This window comes from Lissotriton vulgaris, chromosome 3_1 (genome assembly GCF_964263255.1).
Source record: "Lissotriton vulgaris chromosome 3_1, aLisVul1.2, whole genome shotgun sequence".
Classification (NCBI taxonomy): domain Eukaryota; kingdom Metazoa; phylum Chordata; class Amphibia; order Caudata; family Salamandridae; genus Lissotriton; species Lissotriton vulgaris.
Window position 1 is genome coordinate 1,921,641,569 of NC_141689.1, and position 16,679 is coordinate 1,921,658,247.

Consider the following 16,679-nt stretch of genomic DNA (forward strand, 5'->3'; position numbering starts at 1 on the left):
AGCACAATGCAGAGTTTGAGTAGATTTTCAGGGAGCTGTTACGTGTGTTGAAGTACTGTAGTAACTGGGCTTTTAGTGGTGTTGTAGAATGCTTAGAATTTAGAGTGTCAATGTTCTTCGCTCTGATCATAAACCCTTAACCAAAATTCATGTAGTAACGACGCAGACAAAGTTGTGGTTATTCTTCTGTCTTGTAGTTATCCTGCCAGTATAGCAGTAAAAGGGCGCATGCATGAGTAAGCAGGGAAAACACAGAATGAATACATATATTCCAAGTTCTAACATTTATACAGATTCCATATGACCTATTGACACTCAAAATTCTAAGCATTCTACAATACCACTAAAAGCCCAGTTACTACAAGTACTTTTCACTTTGGGTGTAGGAATGCACTATGCTAAAGTGGCATATATGTGTGGCTCACCTAATTTTTGTTCTGTGTTTGAGTGAGCGTGTGTCTAGTGTGATTCATAGGACAAATGCATAGCATGTTCTTCATGGTTTCTTTAGGAATGTGACTTGTGAGTTTATGTGTGCTTTTGACTTTGCTTGTTGGAAGTGGACTTTTAAGTTGATTTTTCTGTTGATCAGAAGGGGTTTGTACTTCCCTGTAACTTTTAGGTGTGGCATAGAGAGCTCATGCTCTGTCTCTTCAAGACATTTTGTTTACAGCTAGTGGGCTACATCCTGCCCTATAGGTTAGCTTCTGCGTGGCTCGCATTTGCTTGTTTTCTATTACACATGACGTTTGTGTCATATCAATTTCCCTCCCCTGTAGAATGGACTAATTACTGTTTCCTTCCTGTTTCTGGAGCAGCTTTTTTATTTGTTTAGAGCGCTCCACATGAGTGCTTGTGTTTTTAGACACTTTAACATCCCGTCCATTTTCCCTTCCAACCACCTTCCTCCGTCCATTACTTCTCTTCCTTCACCCCTGTTTGATCTTAGCCCCCACCCAGCCTGTCCCATCTCCCCCATCCGTTCATCCCCATTTCTTGTTCTCCCGAGGTATTTAAAATATAGGATAAAGCTGGAGTGAACTCGTGCAATGGTTGGGCTCTGCTATTTAATTACTTTTTCATTAGCTAGAGACGTTTTACAAAGTCTTTTGAGTTCACTCATCACCCAGCTAGGCTCCCACTCCAGAAAATGCTCTCCTTATGCTTGACAAACTGTAAATCAAAAGATGGGACAACTTGTTTTTCAAGTGCTGACATTTCTGGTAGGAGGCTTAATTGGTGAGTGAAAAGTTTTCTTTCACCGTTCGATCCTGTCTCTTTTATTTGTTTGACTTGTTGCAAACATCTGTGGTCAGCTTCTGTGATACTACTTTAAGCATGGTGACTGATCTGTAAGTTTACTTTTTTCAGCCAGCATGCTCTTCTTCACCCGGGTGGACTGACGCAGCACTACAGCTCTCTGCCTCTCAAGCTGGAACTTGTGCACTTTTCAAATTTGTATTTTTTAGGTCAAGCCTAGGCCATTTGTTCATTGTTGTGCCATTTAGAAATCCGGGGTTTTTATTGGTGCATTGGGTCTGGTTCTCCCACCTTTGTGTGCTTGGGTCACGTCCAGGCGATTTCATTAATTGTTTATTTGTGTTGCCCATGATAATACATCCGCTGTTCCTCCTGGTCATTCCGATCTGCCTTTTTATTTTGCAGGCTATCAACATAGTTTTAGGATTTCAGGCCGTTTCTCGGAGCAATGCTGCAAAGTGGCAATATCTGCCCTCTGTCCCCTAGCTGTTGAGATATGCCAATAGCTCTAACTCAAAACAAGCATTGGAAATGCAATAGGTCTCGCAGCATTAGAGTTAGTGCTTTTAGAATTGTTTATGGGTTTTTTTGTAAATCTTTAGCATTTTTGTTTCCTGTAGCCAATGCTAAAGAATTAAAAAAAAAGCCATAAACATTTCTAAAAGCTCTAACTCAAATGCTCCGAGACCTATTGCACTGTGTGAGGGTGAGGGGTTGAGGGTGAGTGAGGGTGAGGGTGGGTGAGGGTGAGTGAGGGGTTGAGGGTGGGTGAGGGGTTGAGGGTGAGTGAGAGTGAGGGTGAGTGAGGGTGAGTGAGGGTGAGAGTGAGTGAGGGTGAGGGTGAGTGAGGGTGAGGGGTTGAGGGTGAGTGAGGGTGAGGGGTTGAGGGTGAGTGAGGGTGAGGGGTTGAGGGGGAGGGGTTGAGGGTGAGGGGTTGAGGGTGAGTGAGGGTGAGGGTGAGGGGTTGAGGGTGAGTGAGGGTGAGTGAGGGTGAGTGAGGGTGAGTGAGGGTGAGGGGTTGAGGGGGAGGGGTTGAGGGGGAGGGGTTGAGGGTGAGTGAGGGTGAGGGGTTGAGGGTGAGGGGTTGAGGGTGAGTGAGGGTGAGGGGTTGAGGGTGAGTGAGGGGTTGAGGGTGGGTGAGGGGTTGAGGGTGAGTGAGGGTGAGTATGGGTGAGGGTGAGGCTGAGGGGTTGAGGGTGAGTGAGAGTGAGTGAGTGAGGGGTTGAGGGTGAGGGGGTGAGGGGTTGAGGGTGAGTGAGGGTGAGTGAGGGTGAGTTTGAGGGGTTGAGGGTGAGTGAGGGTGAGGGGTTGAGGGTGAGGGGTTGAGGGTGAGTGAGGGTGAGTGGCGTCGGTGCGGTGAGAGGCGGGTGTGTGGCGACACAACAACAAAGAAGCAGCGAAAACAAAGCAACATATGGCTGGGGAGTTGCAAAGACCGTAAATTAATTATAAAGGGAGGTGAGATAATGAGAGCACGTGCTCAGTCCCCTTGAAGGGGAGGGGGCAATGGCGGGCGCGAGGCAGAGACTGCTGGCTCCTTGACATATTAAGCATGAAATTCCCTCCTTTGCCACTATAGAGAAGAAATAATGAGTGAAAACATTAAGCAGCTCTCTCAACCAGAATACAAATCTCGGTAGCGAAATTCGGAATCATGGCAATATTATAGGGCGCCTAGCGGTTTTGCTAGCACTTTAAGGTAAGGAATTTAAAGACACCATGGCAATAACTTTTAAACCATTAAAGTTTGGAGTGCAAAGCAAACTCACCACCGTTACGCTTGCGAGGAACGAAACTTTTAATCAAACAACATCCCCTTAATTGGTGAAGGAGGATCCTGTTCCGGGAACCGGTCAGATATATTCATTTATCTGAATGTAATCTGGCCCCACAATTACTGCAGTTGCGAACCAATAATAATATAGTCTCCCTTTTAAATTGAGCTCTGGAATGTGATGGCAATTTTGAAACAAAATGAATAAAATATAAAAGGCCAAAACACGAAAGAAAAGTGTAAACCCAGATAAAGAACAGAGCTAGGAATTAGTGTAATCAAATCACTACTCGTAGCAAAAGAGCATTTCAAGACCACTCAATGATAATCTTTTCATGAAACATCAGGGGTATTACAAGAATCACCTTAACTTCAGAAGCACTGAACCACATATCATATATAATTATATAATCTGCTTCCAAGAAACCTAGGCCACAAGCAATAGCTCATTAGTGGGCTATAGCGAACATTTCAAACCTGCTCTCAAACAACGTTGAAAAGGGCATGCAGTAGAAGGTTTATCACTGTGATTAATAACATACCAAGCAATCTGTGAGACTGAAGGATGACCTGGATTCGTAGCCTTATAATCAATTTAGACTTCAGTCAAAATTACGGTTATATCTTTAAAAGTATGATTATTTTAAATATATAGTGAAACTCAAAACTCAAACGAAAAAGTGGCATATTCAAGCCTGGCCCTGCTGTCCCCTGGAGCAGATTGGATCAGTCTGCAAAGACCAGGGTCTGAGGTGAGGCGGAACCGACCAGCGGTGGTGATTTCGCTTCCGTGAGGCTGCACGTAGGCTCTGAGGTGGGTACGGCGACCGGGGCCTCGTCGTGTTGGATGCCACTCATGTTAGGACAACGCGGAAGCCACAGATCCTTCTGCCCTGGAAGCTGCACCCCCTCTGTGAGCAGAGACCAGTGCGGAAACCAAATGGCTGGGGGCAGGCTGCCTTGGAGGCCCTTGGACGCAGTCTTCAGGGATCGCTTCCTTGTCTTACCCTCAGTGGTGGGAGACTCTGCGTTCTAGCAGTGCAGGAAGAGCGGAGCTGCTGAGAGATGCTGGGACTGGTGCTGGGAAACATTTGTGCAGAGCAAGGCTGGCCCATGATGTCCGGGGGCGAGGCGATCCACAGGATGTGACAATCTACTCCTAGCACCGTGCATCGCCTAAAAAACGAGGAAAAAGAATACAGGAAGGGAATACCTGAAAGGAGAGAGACAAACGGAAACAAGCCTTTCACCGTAACACGGCGGGCAGGGGAGGGGGCGGGCAGGGGAGGGGGCGGAGAGGGGAGAGGTGCGACACGGCAGGCAGGCAGGGGAGGAGAGTAGGAGGAGGAGGGGGGAGGAGAGTAGGTGAGGCACGGCCTAGCGGCAGGCAGGGGAGGAGAGGAGGAGGGGGGAGGAGAGTAGGGGAGGCACAGCCTAGCGGCCGTGCAATCAAGTAGTGAGGGGGCGGAGCTGGGGGAGGCTGTGGAAGAGAGTAGGCAAGGCGACACGGCGGGAGGGGGCGGAGCGGGTAAACAAAGACGGACATGCACGCGCCCGTGACTTTTAAGGTCAATGCGCATGCGCATAAGCTTAATGCGCATGCGCATTGACCTTAAAAGTCACGGGCACTGCAAGGAATCGCCACGATTCCTTGCAGTGTGGATAAAGAGTGGATAACTCGCAATACTCTCGCCTTGCTCGATGCGCATGCGCATCGACAGGCGAGACCTAAAAATGCTATACCTATTGCATTTCGAATGTTTGTTTTAAAGAGTGGAGCATGGATACATTGTGTTTGTTGCACTGCAGAGTACCTGGTGTGGTTGTATTTAGGGAAAGAGGGATGGGAGGTGTGAGAGAGCTTGTGAGTAAAATGTGTCAGATGATTCCTCCAAGCTCAGATGGGCTTATTGTGTACTGAAAATATATGGATGTATGGAGAAACAGACCACAAAGTGATATCTAGGGAGTGTTTCATGGGCATTACAGCCCACTGTTTGTTACTCTATGAGTGTTTGTAAAGCATCCTTATGGTATTTATGTTATCGGGGCCCTTTCATGTGCTATAAAAAAAAATCTCAGCCCTCATTTTGTAATCCTAGTTTGGGTAAATCTGTGATAAAACCCCAGGGGTTGCTTTTTTCACTGCCTGATGTCTTTGTACCCATATTTAATCAGCTGTGCTTCAGGTACTTTTACATTACTGCCTTTTAAATGGGATGTGTGGTATCTTGCTCTTCTCGCTATGTAATTCTTACTTTGTATCTTTGCGCCGCTGCTCAGCTATATATAGTGTGTATGATGTCATAGAATGTTCATGGGTGCCTGGTTGAGGGAATGTCAGTTGGAGTATGTGGGCTGAGCAGCTGGGATGCTGCTCCCTGTGGGGCTTCTACCTTACAACTTACATTACCTGTAACCTTAGACTCCTACTTGAAACTGAAGAATAAGCTTACATCTTGTTTCATCATGTACGCTGGTTACCCTCATTCTTACAATTTTATAGGGTAATCTGGTTTGAGCAGTGTCTCTGGCCTGTGCTTGCACAATTATGGAAATATATTTTCCTTTTTGAGTATCTTCATACCAGCCCAATTGTTTTCAAGTTCTGTCCCACCAAAAATATAACTTGTCTGCAAGAACCAGATGCTTTTTGGCACCCGATTTTGATTTTCCTTCTATAAAATACCACCCTTGATGAAACGAGAAAGAGTAACTCTTTTCCACTCCAATGGGCTGTAGAAAAACCAAGTGGCGCATGCATGCAGGTTGGTGGAATTCAATTAAATATCTACTTGGCCCTGCGACTGGTTGCTTCAAAAATATCCTTGTTCTGTAAAAAAATCCACTAGTCCCTTTGGTGCCATCTAGTGCAGTGACAAGTTATGGCAGCAATCTCATTATATAAAAGCTCTGATCTTAGCCTTTCTGATTATGCCAGGGCTCAAATTATAGTAGGGTTTGAATTCTAGCAATTTCATTATTTTGCCACCTTTCAGCAGTTCTACATACTGGAGCTGGAGCTAGCGTTAAGCAATAGTTACAGGGTTGGAAGGCCCTTTTGAGTCACTTCAAACCTACTAAATTGCATGTTTTAGGGGTTTTGCCAGCTCTTTAATAATTTTTTCCATACCGAGAAAGGTTGGAACTTTAATCCTGACGGGCGCAGAAGGAAAACTTCTTCCAGGCTTGAGAAAAAAGTGGTTGGAGGAGAAGTGAACATGTAAATGTTCAACAGATTTTCAGATGAACACATGTATACCTGTATATTTGCTTGTGCAAAAAAGCAGTTCACAAATATTTTCTAATATGATTTCCTGGCCTAATTCTGTAAATTCTTGTGAATTAATGAAAGCCGTAAATCTGTAACAGCTCACTATATGTGTAACACACACTGACGAAGGCAGAACGCCGAAACGCGTCTGTGTGCACCCCCTCGCTGAATAAAACCTAGCGTGTTGAAATACTCTACCTTTCGAGTGCTGTTTGGTTCTTCTACAAGTTTGGAAGGAATTGGAGCGTTATATATATATATATATATATATATATATATATATATATATATATATATATATATATATATATATATATATATATATATATATATATATATATACTTTGTCCCTGGATCTTTACTTGGACTTTTCTAATCCACCTATCACATATGCACTTTCTAGGCATTTTATCTCCACTCTTTTTTTCTCTTTCTTACAATGCTATGGAGTTCTTTTTTGCTACTATGTGCCATCATTTTCTTTGCTGGTATTACTTTGTTCTCGTCCACGCTCTGTTCCCTATAAACTTGTTTTTTTTTTTTTTTCATTTGCAAATGTTTCATAGCCATGAAAAAGTCACGACGTGACAAAAGACATGTAGGCTCTTCATATCTGAAGATTGCAAGCCTGACTATTATTTGTATTTGAAGAATATTTTTGTCTTTGCATTGTAATAACAAAGTGTGGTTTCTAAAACAAGACCTTGTTGTTCAGACCTCATATTTCGTGCTGGACTCGCTCCTGAGTGCTTTGGTTTCTCTTATATGATATGTTGTAACACGCACAGTTTTTCCCACGTGTTTATGCACCTTTGGTAGTAGGATGAAACAAACCACCCCAACAGGAATTTGGCTCTTTTCTGATTATAATTTCTACCACAGTATATAGTTTTTTGCTTTTTCGTAAACGAGGTGCGATATGCTTAACGGCTACTACCCATTTATTTCGTATCCTGTTATCTATGTTTCAAGGTCAGACAGTAAATGTATAATGTCAACAATGTAGTCCAATTGACATACTTTTGTCATACTGGTTTATACCAGTTTGTCTTGAACTGTCATACTGGTGTAATTCACTGATGTTCGGAATTAAGTAGAAATTCCCCATTGTAGCATAAAGGCCAGTTGCCAATACTATAAAACCCACATGAAGTATCCACTAAGGCAGAGAGGACATTCCCCCAGGAGGCAGACCCTGAAACGGACACGCACAGTACCAGATTCCACCTTTTATGAAGAGGGCTTCAGGAAGGCTCTCCTGGTTTGTGTGAAAACATTCTGCCTTCACTGACTGGTGCCAGGATTGTGTTCTTGCACATACCTAACCTCCTTGCCCTTGTGCTTGAAATAGCTGGCAAGCTATTCCAAAAAACACAACGCATCCTGTTGTCCTAGGTATGTGCACCACCACTGAAACTTGAGAAATAAGCCTATTATTTATCCATCATATAAAACAAGCATAGCACCCAAAGATAGAAAGACTACATATGGTGATGTTAAAAATGTTCACTGGTGTTGAAAAGCTTAGCTGCTTTTTAATTCTGATCTTCTGTGATGTTACCAAACAATATTGTGTGCACTATATTTAGGAGTTCACTGCGCATTCTCTGTGCACTGAACTCAGTGTCCCTTTACCCATGGGTTGGGATTCCAAAGCTTGTAGAGCCAGGTCATAGACCCAGTTTTACACAGCATGGCCTCCAGTGTGAGCTCATAATTGATCAGCTCTTCATAGTATAGATTCAATGTTAAAATTCATGAGCCCAATGTTTTCCGCAGTCCATATGTTGTACGCTGACGCTTTTTAACTAGGATAGAGCAGTTTTGGTATTATACATTTGGCCTGTTTAATATTTTGTGTGTGGTTGTAAATTCTTACAGGTAATAAATGACTTGTTAAGAATTGTGTTCAGTGGTGGAGCCAGTATCTAGAAGAATAAGTCAATTGGAGAGAAATGGGTTATTACAATGGTGCAGGATTTAAACCACAAGGGGATAGCTGGAAGAAAGAAAGGATGTGGACCAAGTGAGCGTTTAGATGGATATGACAATCAATCAATCAGAGTACTTGTAAAGCATGCTACTTACCTGTGAGGGTCTCAAGGCGCTGAGGGGGGGGAGGGTCGCTGCTACTGTTTGAAGAGCCAGGTCTTGAGGAGGCTTCTGAAGGCAAGTAGGTCTTGGGTTTGCCGTTTGTGGGTAGGGAGGGTGTTCCAGGTCTTGGCGGCGAGGTAGGAAAAGTATCTTCCGCCGGAGGTCGTACGTTTGATGCGGGGGACAGGGGCGAGGGCGAGGCTGGCGGACCGGAGCTGATGGGTGGGGGTGTGGAAGCTGAGTCTGCTGTTCAGGTAGGCTGATTCAGAAAAGGGGGTGGTGATGAACAGAGTGTCTGAATCAAGCAGACCACTCTTACCAAGTCCAAAGATCAGGGCTTGATCCATCACCGTTATTTATCTCACTGCACCATCCCAGCTCAGAACCTGGCTATATGCAAATCAGTCTGTCTCTGGCCCAGTGCATCATGGGAACAGGGCAGACTAAACTACCAAGCCAATTCTTCACCAGAAAGGAGACAAGCTACCGGGGACCGGTTTCTGGCAGGTAGGCTGGTCCGGCGTTGTGGAGTGCTTTGTGTGCGTGGGTGATGAGCTTGAAGGTGATCCTCTTGTTGACTGGGAGCCAGTGTAGGTCTCTCAGGTGGGGGGTGATGTGGCTGGGTCGGGGGACGTTGACAATCAGTCGGGCGGAGGCGGTTTGGATGCGATGTAGTCGTCGTAGGTGTTTGGCTGGGATTCCTGCATAGAGTGCGTTGCCGTAGTCCAGTCTGCTGCTGACGAGGGCCTGTGTCACCGTTCTTCTTGTTTCGGTCGGGATCCACCTGTAGATCCTGTGGAGGGTGTTGTAGCAGGAGGAAAAGACGGCGTTGACCTGTTTAGACATGGAGAGGGAGGAGTCGAGATTAAATCCTAGGTAGCGTGCATGGTCGGTGGGTGTTGGTGCTGTTCCCATTGTGGTCGGCCACCAGGAGTCGTCCCAGGCTGAGGGGGTGGGTCCGAGGATGAGGACCTCCGTGTTGTCCGAGTTCAGCTTCAGGCGGCGGCTCCTCATCCAGTCGGCGACGGCCTTCATTCCATCGTGGAGGTTGGTTTTGGCGGTGTGTGCGTCCTTGGTGAGGGAGAGGATGAGCTGGGTGTCGTCGGCATAGGAGATGATGCTGAGGTCATGGTGGCGGGCCACTTGTGTGAGGGGGGCCATGTAGACGTTGAACAGCGTCAGGCTGAGGGATGAGCCCTGGGGGACGCCGCAGATGATGTTGGTGGCTTCGGATTGGAAGGGTGGGAGGCGGACTCTCTGGGTTCTGCCGTAGAGGAAGGACGTGGTCCAGTCAAGGGCTTTCTCTTGGATTCCGGCTTCTAGGAGGCGTGTCTTTAGAGTGCGATGGCAAACCGTGTTGAAGGCGGTTGACCGGTCCAGGAGGGTGAGGGCTGATGTTTCGCCGTTGTCTAGTTGGCGCCTGATGTCGTCTGTGGCGGCGATGAGGGATGTCTCGATGCTGTGGTTGCGTCTGAATCCGGACTGGGACGGTTCCAAGATGTTGTTGTCTTCCAGGTGGCGGGCCAATTGCATGTTGACGATTTTCTCGATGACCTTTGCCGGGAACGGGAGCAGGGAGATGGGCCGGAAGTTCTTGACAGTCGACGCAATTACGGAAGTAATAAACGTAGTACACATTTAAGGTGAAGGCTATTGCTACAGCTGATGGAGAGTTGAATATAGTAAACAATTAAAAATGCCTGAATTCTCGCAGGAAAATATCAGTACTGGGTGAATGCTGATAAAGCTAGAGGCCAAGATGCATCTTAGATAAGAGATTAAAGTGAAGAGACAGGCAATGGGGGAGAAGGCCTGATGGCTCAGATCTCCTGTGAAATGTAAAGTTTCTATTATATATAAAAGGCTATTATTACATACGTATCTCCTAATGCCAATTTATATACACTATTTTTAAAAGTTATTATTGGCATAGCCACATTGGGACCAGTTTCACTAAAATAGTGATAGACCCCGGCCAAGTCATACGAACTACATTGAGGTGAAATACCATTCACATCTGTTGAATGCTCTGATCTATTTGCTTGATTTCCAGATAAAGAGATCCAGGAATGACCACACTTCTCCATAGCCAAAAGAAACATGCATAAACAACTACATTTTCAGTTCTCGCTAGCACCAATTAGCCAGCACTGCTGCCATAACTGGAGCTGGGGCGGTGGTAATAAAGCCCTAAAAATAGCTAGGGAAATAACTGGTCTAGACTGTGCTGTAATATAGATTCTGGATAAGCAGAGATGTCCCAACCCTATCTACCCTTCACTTGAATGGAAAAGGGTCTATTTTCTAGGCAAATCCAATTACAAACGTAGCTATATACTCATACGTATGTAAATACATGTACAGTATGTAACATACCTGTTCAAATATAGGTTACACATTCATATATATCAAATGTATGTCTGTCATGCATGATTGCATGCATGCATGAGCCTACATTAAAAAATGCATTCATTTATAAATAAGCAATAATACCTGACATGCAGTAACCACTGCGGTCTGCTTGGCTGACATACTTTTGAGTAGGCCGGGGCGGTAAATTCCGTTCCACTTGCGGAATTTACGTAATTTGAGTAATTTCGCGTTCTGCGGAGAACGAGGAATTGCCAAAAATTCCGTGGCTTCGCAGAATTTTTTGCTTGTTCACGCTTTCAAAATGCATGTTCGCAAGATATTTCCCCCAGAACACGCAAACAACGTTCGCGAACAGGAAAAAAGCATCTTGAACGGGTGGAACAAGCAATTCTGCGTGTTTGCGGAACGCTGCATGCTCGCGGAGAATTTTTACCATTTCGCGGAGATGTGCGTAGCGCGACTACGCAAATTCCACCCACCCCTACTTTTGAGTCATAAAACCAATTTCACTGCAAGCCATGCACATTTAGTTAAAGGTTTTAACAGGTCTTGTGTGAACTTTTGTCCTCACCCCCACGCCTTACAGTGTCCCAGAGACCTATGCTGGCGTTCTTTGCTGCCCGTTTAGTTGTGCAGTATCTTTTAATCTCTGCATCATCGCTATGCCGCTATGCAGTGCCTATTCGATATCTTTGTTTATGTTCAGTTTAAGCATCATCTGTTCAGCTCCCATGCTTTAATACATATTCTTGGATCGTCTCTGTGAACAGTTCTCTAACCATGTTTAGCTTCCTCTGAGCTTTTGTTGTTGTTTGAGTCTTACTTTTAAGTATTTGCATTTGCAGTCCGAACACATGAGATGAGCCTTTTCTTGTATGCACACTGTTTTTAGTTTTTTTAAAAACATAATTTATTGGCTTTTATGTATCATCAATATACATACATGTCATTTCATGTGCATATACATCTCTGGTTAACAGTTCAAAGTGTCACTCCTAGCTGATTAGTTGGCATCTTGTCTACATTCCTTCTTGCCGTGTTACTCTCCACCGTACTATGCAGCACCAGTTGTAATGAGCTTCCATACAATATAACGGTCTAACATTTCCTCCTCAACTGTCCCCCCCGCCACCCCCCACCCCTCGCTGCTGTCGACTAACCTGTCACTTTGACTCCCGTCGCACGTGTGGTCTGGGTCCCACTCTTCGAATGCCCCACATGAGGCCAGTCTCATGTATACCTTCAGATCTGTAAATGTTAGGGTGCTATGGTCAGCTTATGATGCCTCATCACCCCCCTCCTGCTCCTCGTTATTAGGGCTAACCGGTCGAGACCTGGCCTGCGGGGTGCTCGGAGTGGACTCTTGGTCTAAATTCTTCAGGTCATCTACTAAATCTCCCCAAGCCTGTGCTCTCTCCAATCTGCCTGTGCCTCATTGTGCATTCCGAATCAGTATTCTATCTCGCAGCCCACCCACTTCTCCAATTCCTTTTTCCAGCTCAGCACCCCAGGGCCCGCTGGGGTCTTACATTTGCTTGTTAGTTCAAGCTTTGCTAATATGTATGCTAGGTCCTGGAATCTCGCCGTGATCTTGGTCCTGGCGGAGTGGGGGAACAGGTTGAGCAGCACATGGCTTGGGGTGCATGGTATCTCCATCCCTGTGATGCGCGCTGTCTCCCGAACCACTTCTTGCCAGTACCCTTCCAGCTGTGGGCAGCTCCACATCATGTGGATGTAGCTAGCTCCTATCTCCTGACAGCGTGGGCAACTCGCATCATGTCGATGGAAATAGCAATTAATTCTGTCAGGTGTGATGTATGCTCTATGCAGGGTATATAAACGAATTAACTGGAATCGCGCATTACGGGATACCTTAGTGGCCCGGAGGAGTGCATTGTCCCAATCCTTATTCTCCATATGAGTCCCAAGGTCTGACTCCCACTTATCGCTCAGTCCCTCCAGTGGTCTCGTGGAATCTCGCCGAATGGCTCGATAAAAGGCAGAATACCGCCTTAATGGCGCATCCGGCTAGGCTTATGTATTCGCATGTGGAAAGTGTGGGTGGTTTGGTCGTCCCCTGTCCCCAGTGTCTGCGCATGGCCATAGTAACCACCCCAAATAGTAACAAGCATTTACAATGCAGTAGGTCTCGGGTTAATTAAGTTTGAGCTATTGGCATTGCTAAATATTGCAACACCAACTGCAACAAAAGTCTATAAATTGTAGACCAAAAAAATGAGTATTGATTTTTGTAATAATACACTAAGGGGGGCATGGGTGGGAAAATGTTTAATGACCTTGCATTGTTACAGTCCCTATAACAATATCACAAACAATGTGTAACAATGGGTCAACAGAAAAATGCAGCTAACTACGTGACTGTGTGTAAGAAAGGGACACAATCCCTGAATCCCAAGTATCCTTGGTGAAAAATATGTTCCCATCAGATACCCGTCCTGTACCGCCCTACATCACTTGGGATCCTTCACCCGAAGGAAGTGGAAAGAACCACTTAGGATTAGGTAGAGTGTAGCCTAATCAAAGTGTGAAGGAATGTAAAGTGTGTGGGTTTAGACTTTATGAAGGTATCAGGGGGCACAAAGAATTAACAAAAAGCAGTGCATAAAGTGCTCAATGTGGCAAGTGAAAGTGAAGGAATTAATATTGGGTTGTGGGAGTGGAAATAGAATTTAATGAGGTCCTACCCACACCCAAGGCTAAAAAACAGTGCAAGTAGTGGTAACAAATAACTACTCAGATTTTAACTAGGTCGACATGTTTCTGCAGTATAAGTTGGTTCAAAAGATACCAGTCTGCTTCATCAGGACCTTCTTATTACTAAAGTGCAACTGCTGTTATCAAATGTGAAATGTGTAAAAAAGAATCATATCACCTGCAAGCGCCAGTGGATATGGTCCAGTCAATAAGCAATGGACAAACACACATAAAAGACAATAAAATGCACACAATTAAGGACGAAAGCTGCAAAACACAGAGATATGCTCGTGAAGTACTTATATGCCAAGCAATTCATGGTCAGTGTTTGTAACATCAATCAAACGTATGAGCCAGGTGCATACATCCTGGGCTTGAATCAAGTTTTTTTCACTCACCCAAGTTCTGGGGAATGCACTCTCCACCTCACCCGGCAACAGCTCAGGTACAAATGGAGCACCGCTCTATTAGATGTGAACAAAAACAGGAAACATGAAAGAGGAAGAGTTCACTGGAACTCAATCCGACAACACATTGACTCTGTTATTGGGTGTTTCTTAACAGAAGTAGAAGTGAGTTACTGATATTTATGTCACCCTGTGATCTTCTAACTTGGGCAAATGTAATCTCATACTTCCGTTTGCACTGTCTACATTGTTAAGTCCAAATCCGCCTTTTAAAAGCTGCTGTAAAGACGCTTTGCTCGGAGCGGCAGAAGGGAGACATGTGGCTCAATACATGTAGTAAGCAACCAAGCTCTGACACGGTATACTGAGTGTTCTTAGAATACCATAATGTCACCTAAGTTCTGTAGTGACTATTCATATTAGGCACAGGACGCTAAAAAAACCGATCGTGTTTACAAAAGTAATCGGCTCCTGCGTCTGTATTGCCGGTACATTGAAAATCCGGAAAACAACTATTCTATTTATGTTTGCCCCGGTGCCTATGCGGTCCCCTCCTTCGAGTTATCCCGCCTCACAGAGTAGAAATCAACAACCCCAACGCGGTCTTTAGAAGGGAAGAACCGGAAGCCACCCATGGCCCGCAACTCCCTATTGAACTATCACAGCTGCCACCCCAAGGCCCTTCGAGACAATTTGCCATATGGGCAGTTTCTTCGTATACACAGAAACTGCTCGGACAAGGGTTCTTTCGAAAATCGTGCTAACAACTTAAGAAAAGACCTCCTTGAGAAAGACTACCCCAAACAATTAATAAACCGCTCCAAGAAAAGAGCACAAAACAACAACCGAGCGAGTCTTCTGGAGACCTCAACACCAAAAGAGAAAACAGAAAGAATGACATGTGTAACAACATTTGGCACAATGTCTAACCAAAAACACTGGGGCATTTTGAACACGGGGAATGACACACTACCAGTTCCCCTATTTGCCTTTAAACGGGGACCCAGTCTTAGGGACAAATTGGTCCATACAAGACCCAAAACTGAAATCCCCAGGAACACAGGCACCCTGTGGGATATGCCAGCTGTAACTGGACACCACCCGTGCGGACAATGTGCAGCATGCCCTCAGACCCGCAAATCCACAACGCTCGATATTGGCACAGAACACCCCTGGGAACAGCGGAGGTTCACGAACTGTAACAGTTCCAACCTCATCTATTTAATTAGCTGCCCCTGCGGAAAAAGGTACGTGGGTATGACCATGAGAAAAGTGAAGACAAGGATCTCTGAGCACAAGAGCTCAATACGTTGTAACAAACAAACAACTCGTATGACAAAACACTTTCTGGAGGCACACCATGCACCAACAGACCTCCAATGGACTGTGCTCGAACAGCCGATGATCCCTAAACATATCACTGACATCAGTACATTTCTACACCACAGAGAACAGAGATGGGTGTACAAACTCCAAACCGACATCACGGGTTTAAATGAAGACATTCCGTGGATGTCCCTATAAATCAAGACACCAAGTGTATAGTACCCATAGTGTTCACTTCCAAATACCAGTTGAGAGTAGCAACATATTTATTTCCATACTGCTCCTCATCAGTCTCCATTCAAGAGAGTGTAATTTACGCATACCAGTGTTTGGCCATTCTATTCTGTGCCGAATTTCCCTTTAGGAAAGGACTTAATCGGCTCAAAACTACAGACATGCCAGTCCGTCGGGTTTTATATTCCCAGTCACCATCCTGAATCTAGTGAGAAACAAAGTATAAAAAATTGGTTTGTCTCAGAACGCATTATAGACTTTTTCTAAACAAGAAAAGGGGATTAGGGCTGCAATTTAACTCCTTGATCCTCAATTCTATATGGTAATACCAAACTTTTTCAAACTAGACACACCTCGGTTTATTTAAAACAACACGGGGATCAAGCGCCATAATCGAACTACAAATCCCATCTATTCCGTAGTTCAAGTACTGATTACGCGCTGTTTGCTATATACACTTTGCCTGAACTACAAATCCCATTAATTTTGTAGTTCCAGCGCAGATTGTACACTAATTGTTACATACACTGTCTAGCAACCAAGCATGCACGCTATCGCGAGGCTTAGTTTGCCACTTCAGCAGATAGTTAGCACAGAGACTACCCAACGGGCGCTCCCAGACTACATTTCCGGTATACGCGCTTGGTGACGCGCGTCAACACGGAGCACACGTGCCGTACGCCTGACCAATCAGCGCAGGGATAAGTATCTCGCTTCCTGTCCAGTCGGTACCTCCCACTAGTCAGCCTAGAGGAAGGCGAGGAGTACCGACGGACAGGTAAGCGCAATGGGGTGTAATGGAGGAATTCTCCGTGGCTTCCGGTTCTTCCCTTCTAAAGACCGCGTTGGGGTTGTTGATTTCTACTCTGTGAGGCGGGATAACTCGAAGGAGGGGACCGCATAGGCACCGGGGCAAACATAAATAGAATAGTTGTTTTCCGGATTTTCAATGTACCGGCAATACAGACGCAGGAGCCGATTACTTTTGTAAACACGATCGTTTTTTTAGCGTCCTGTGCCTTATATGAATAGTCACTACAGAACTTAGGTGACATTATGGTATTCTAAGAACACTCAGTATACCGTGTCAGAGCTTGGTTGCTTACTACATGTATTGAGCCACATGTCTCCCTTCTGCCGCTCCGAGCAAAGCGTCTTTACAGCAGCTTTTAAAAGGCGGATTTGGACTTAACAATGTAGACAGTGTAAACGGAAGTATGAG

At 45.2% G+C, this 16,679-nt stretch overlaps 1 protein-coding gene across 1 annotated transcript in view; it reads left to right on the forward strand.

The window, feature by feature from the left end:
• The window catches only part of MSMO1 (methylsterol monooxygenase 1), an 85,892-nt gene that overhangs the window by 950 nt on the left and 68,263 nt on the right, over window positions 1–16,679 (forward strand). The gene's annotated exons all lie outside the window — the stretch shown is intronic.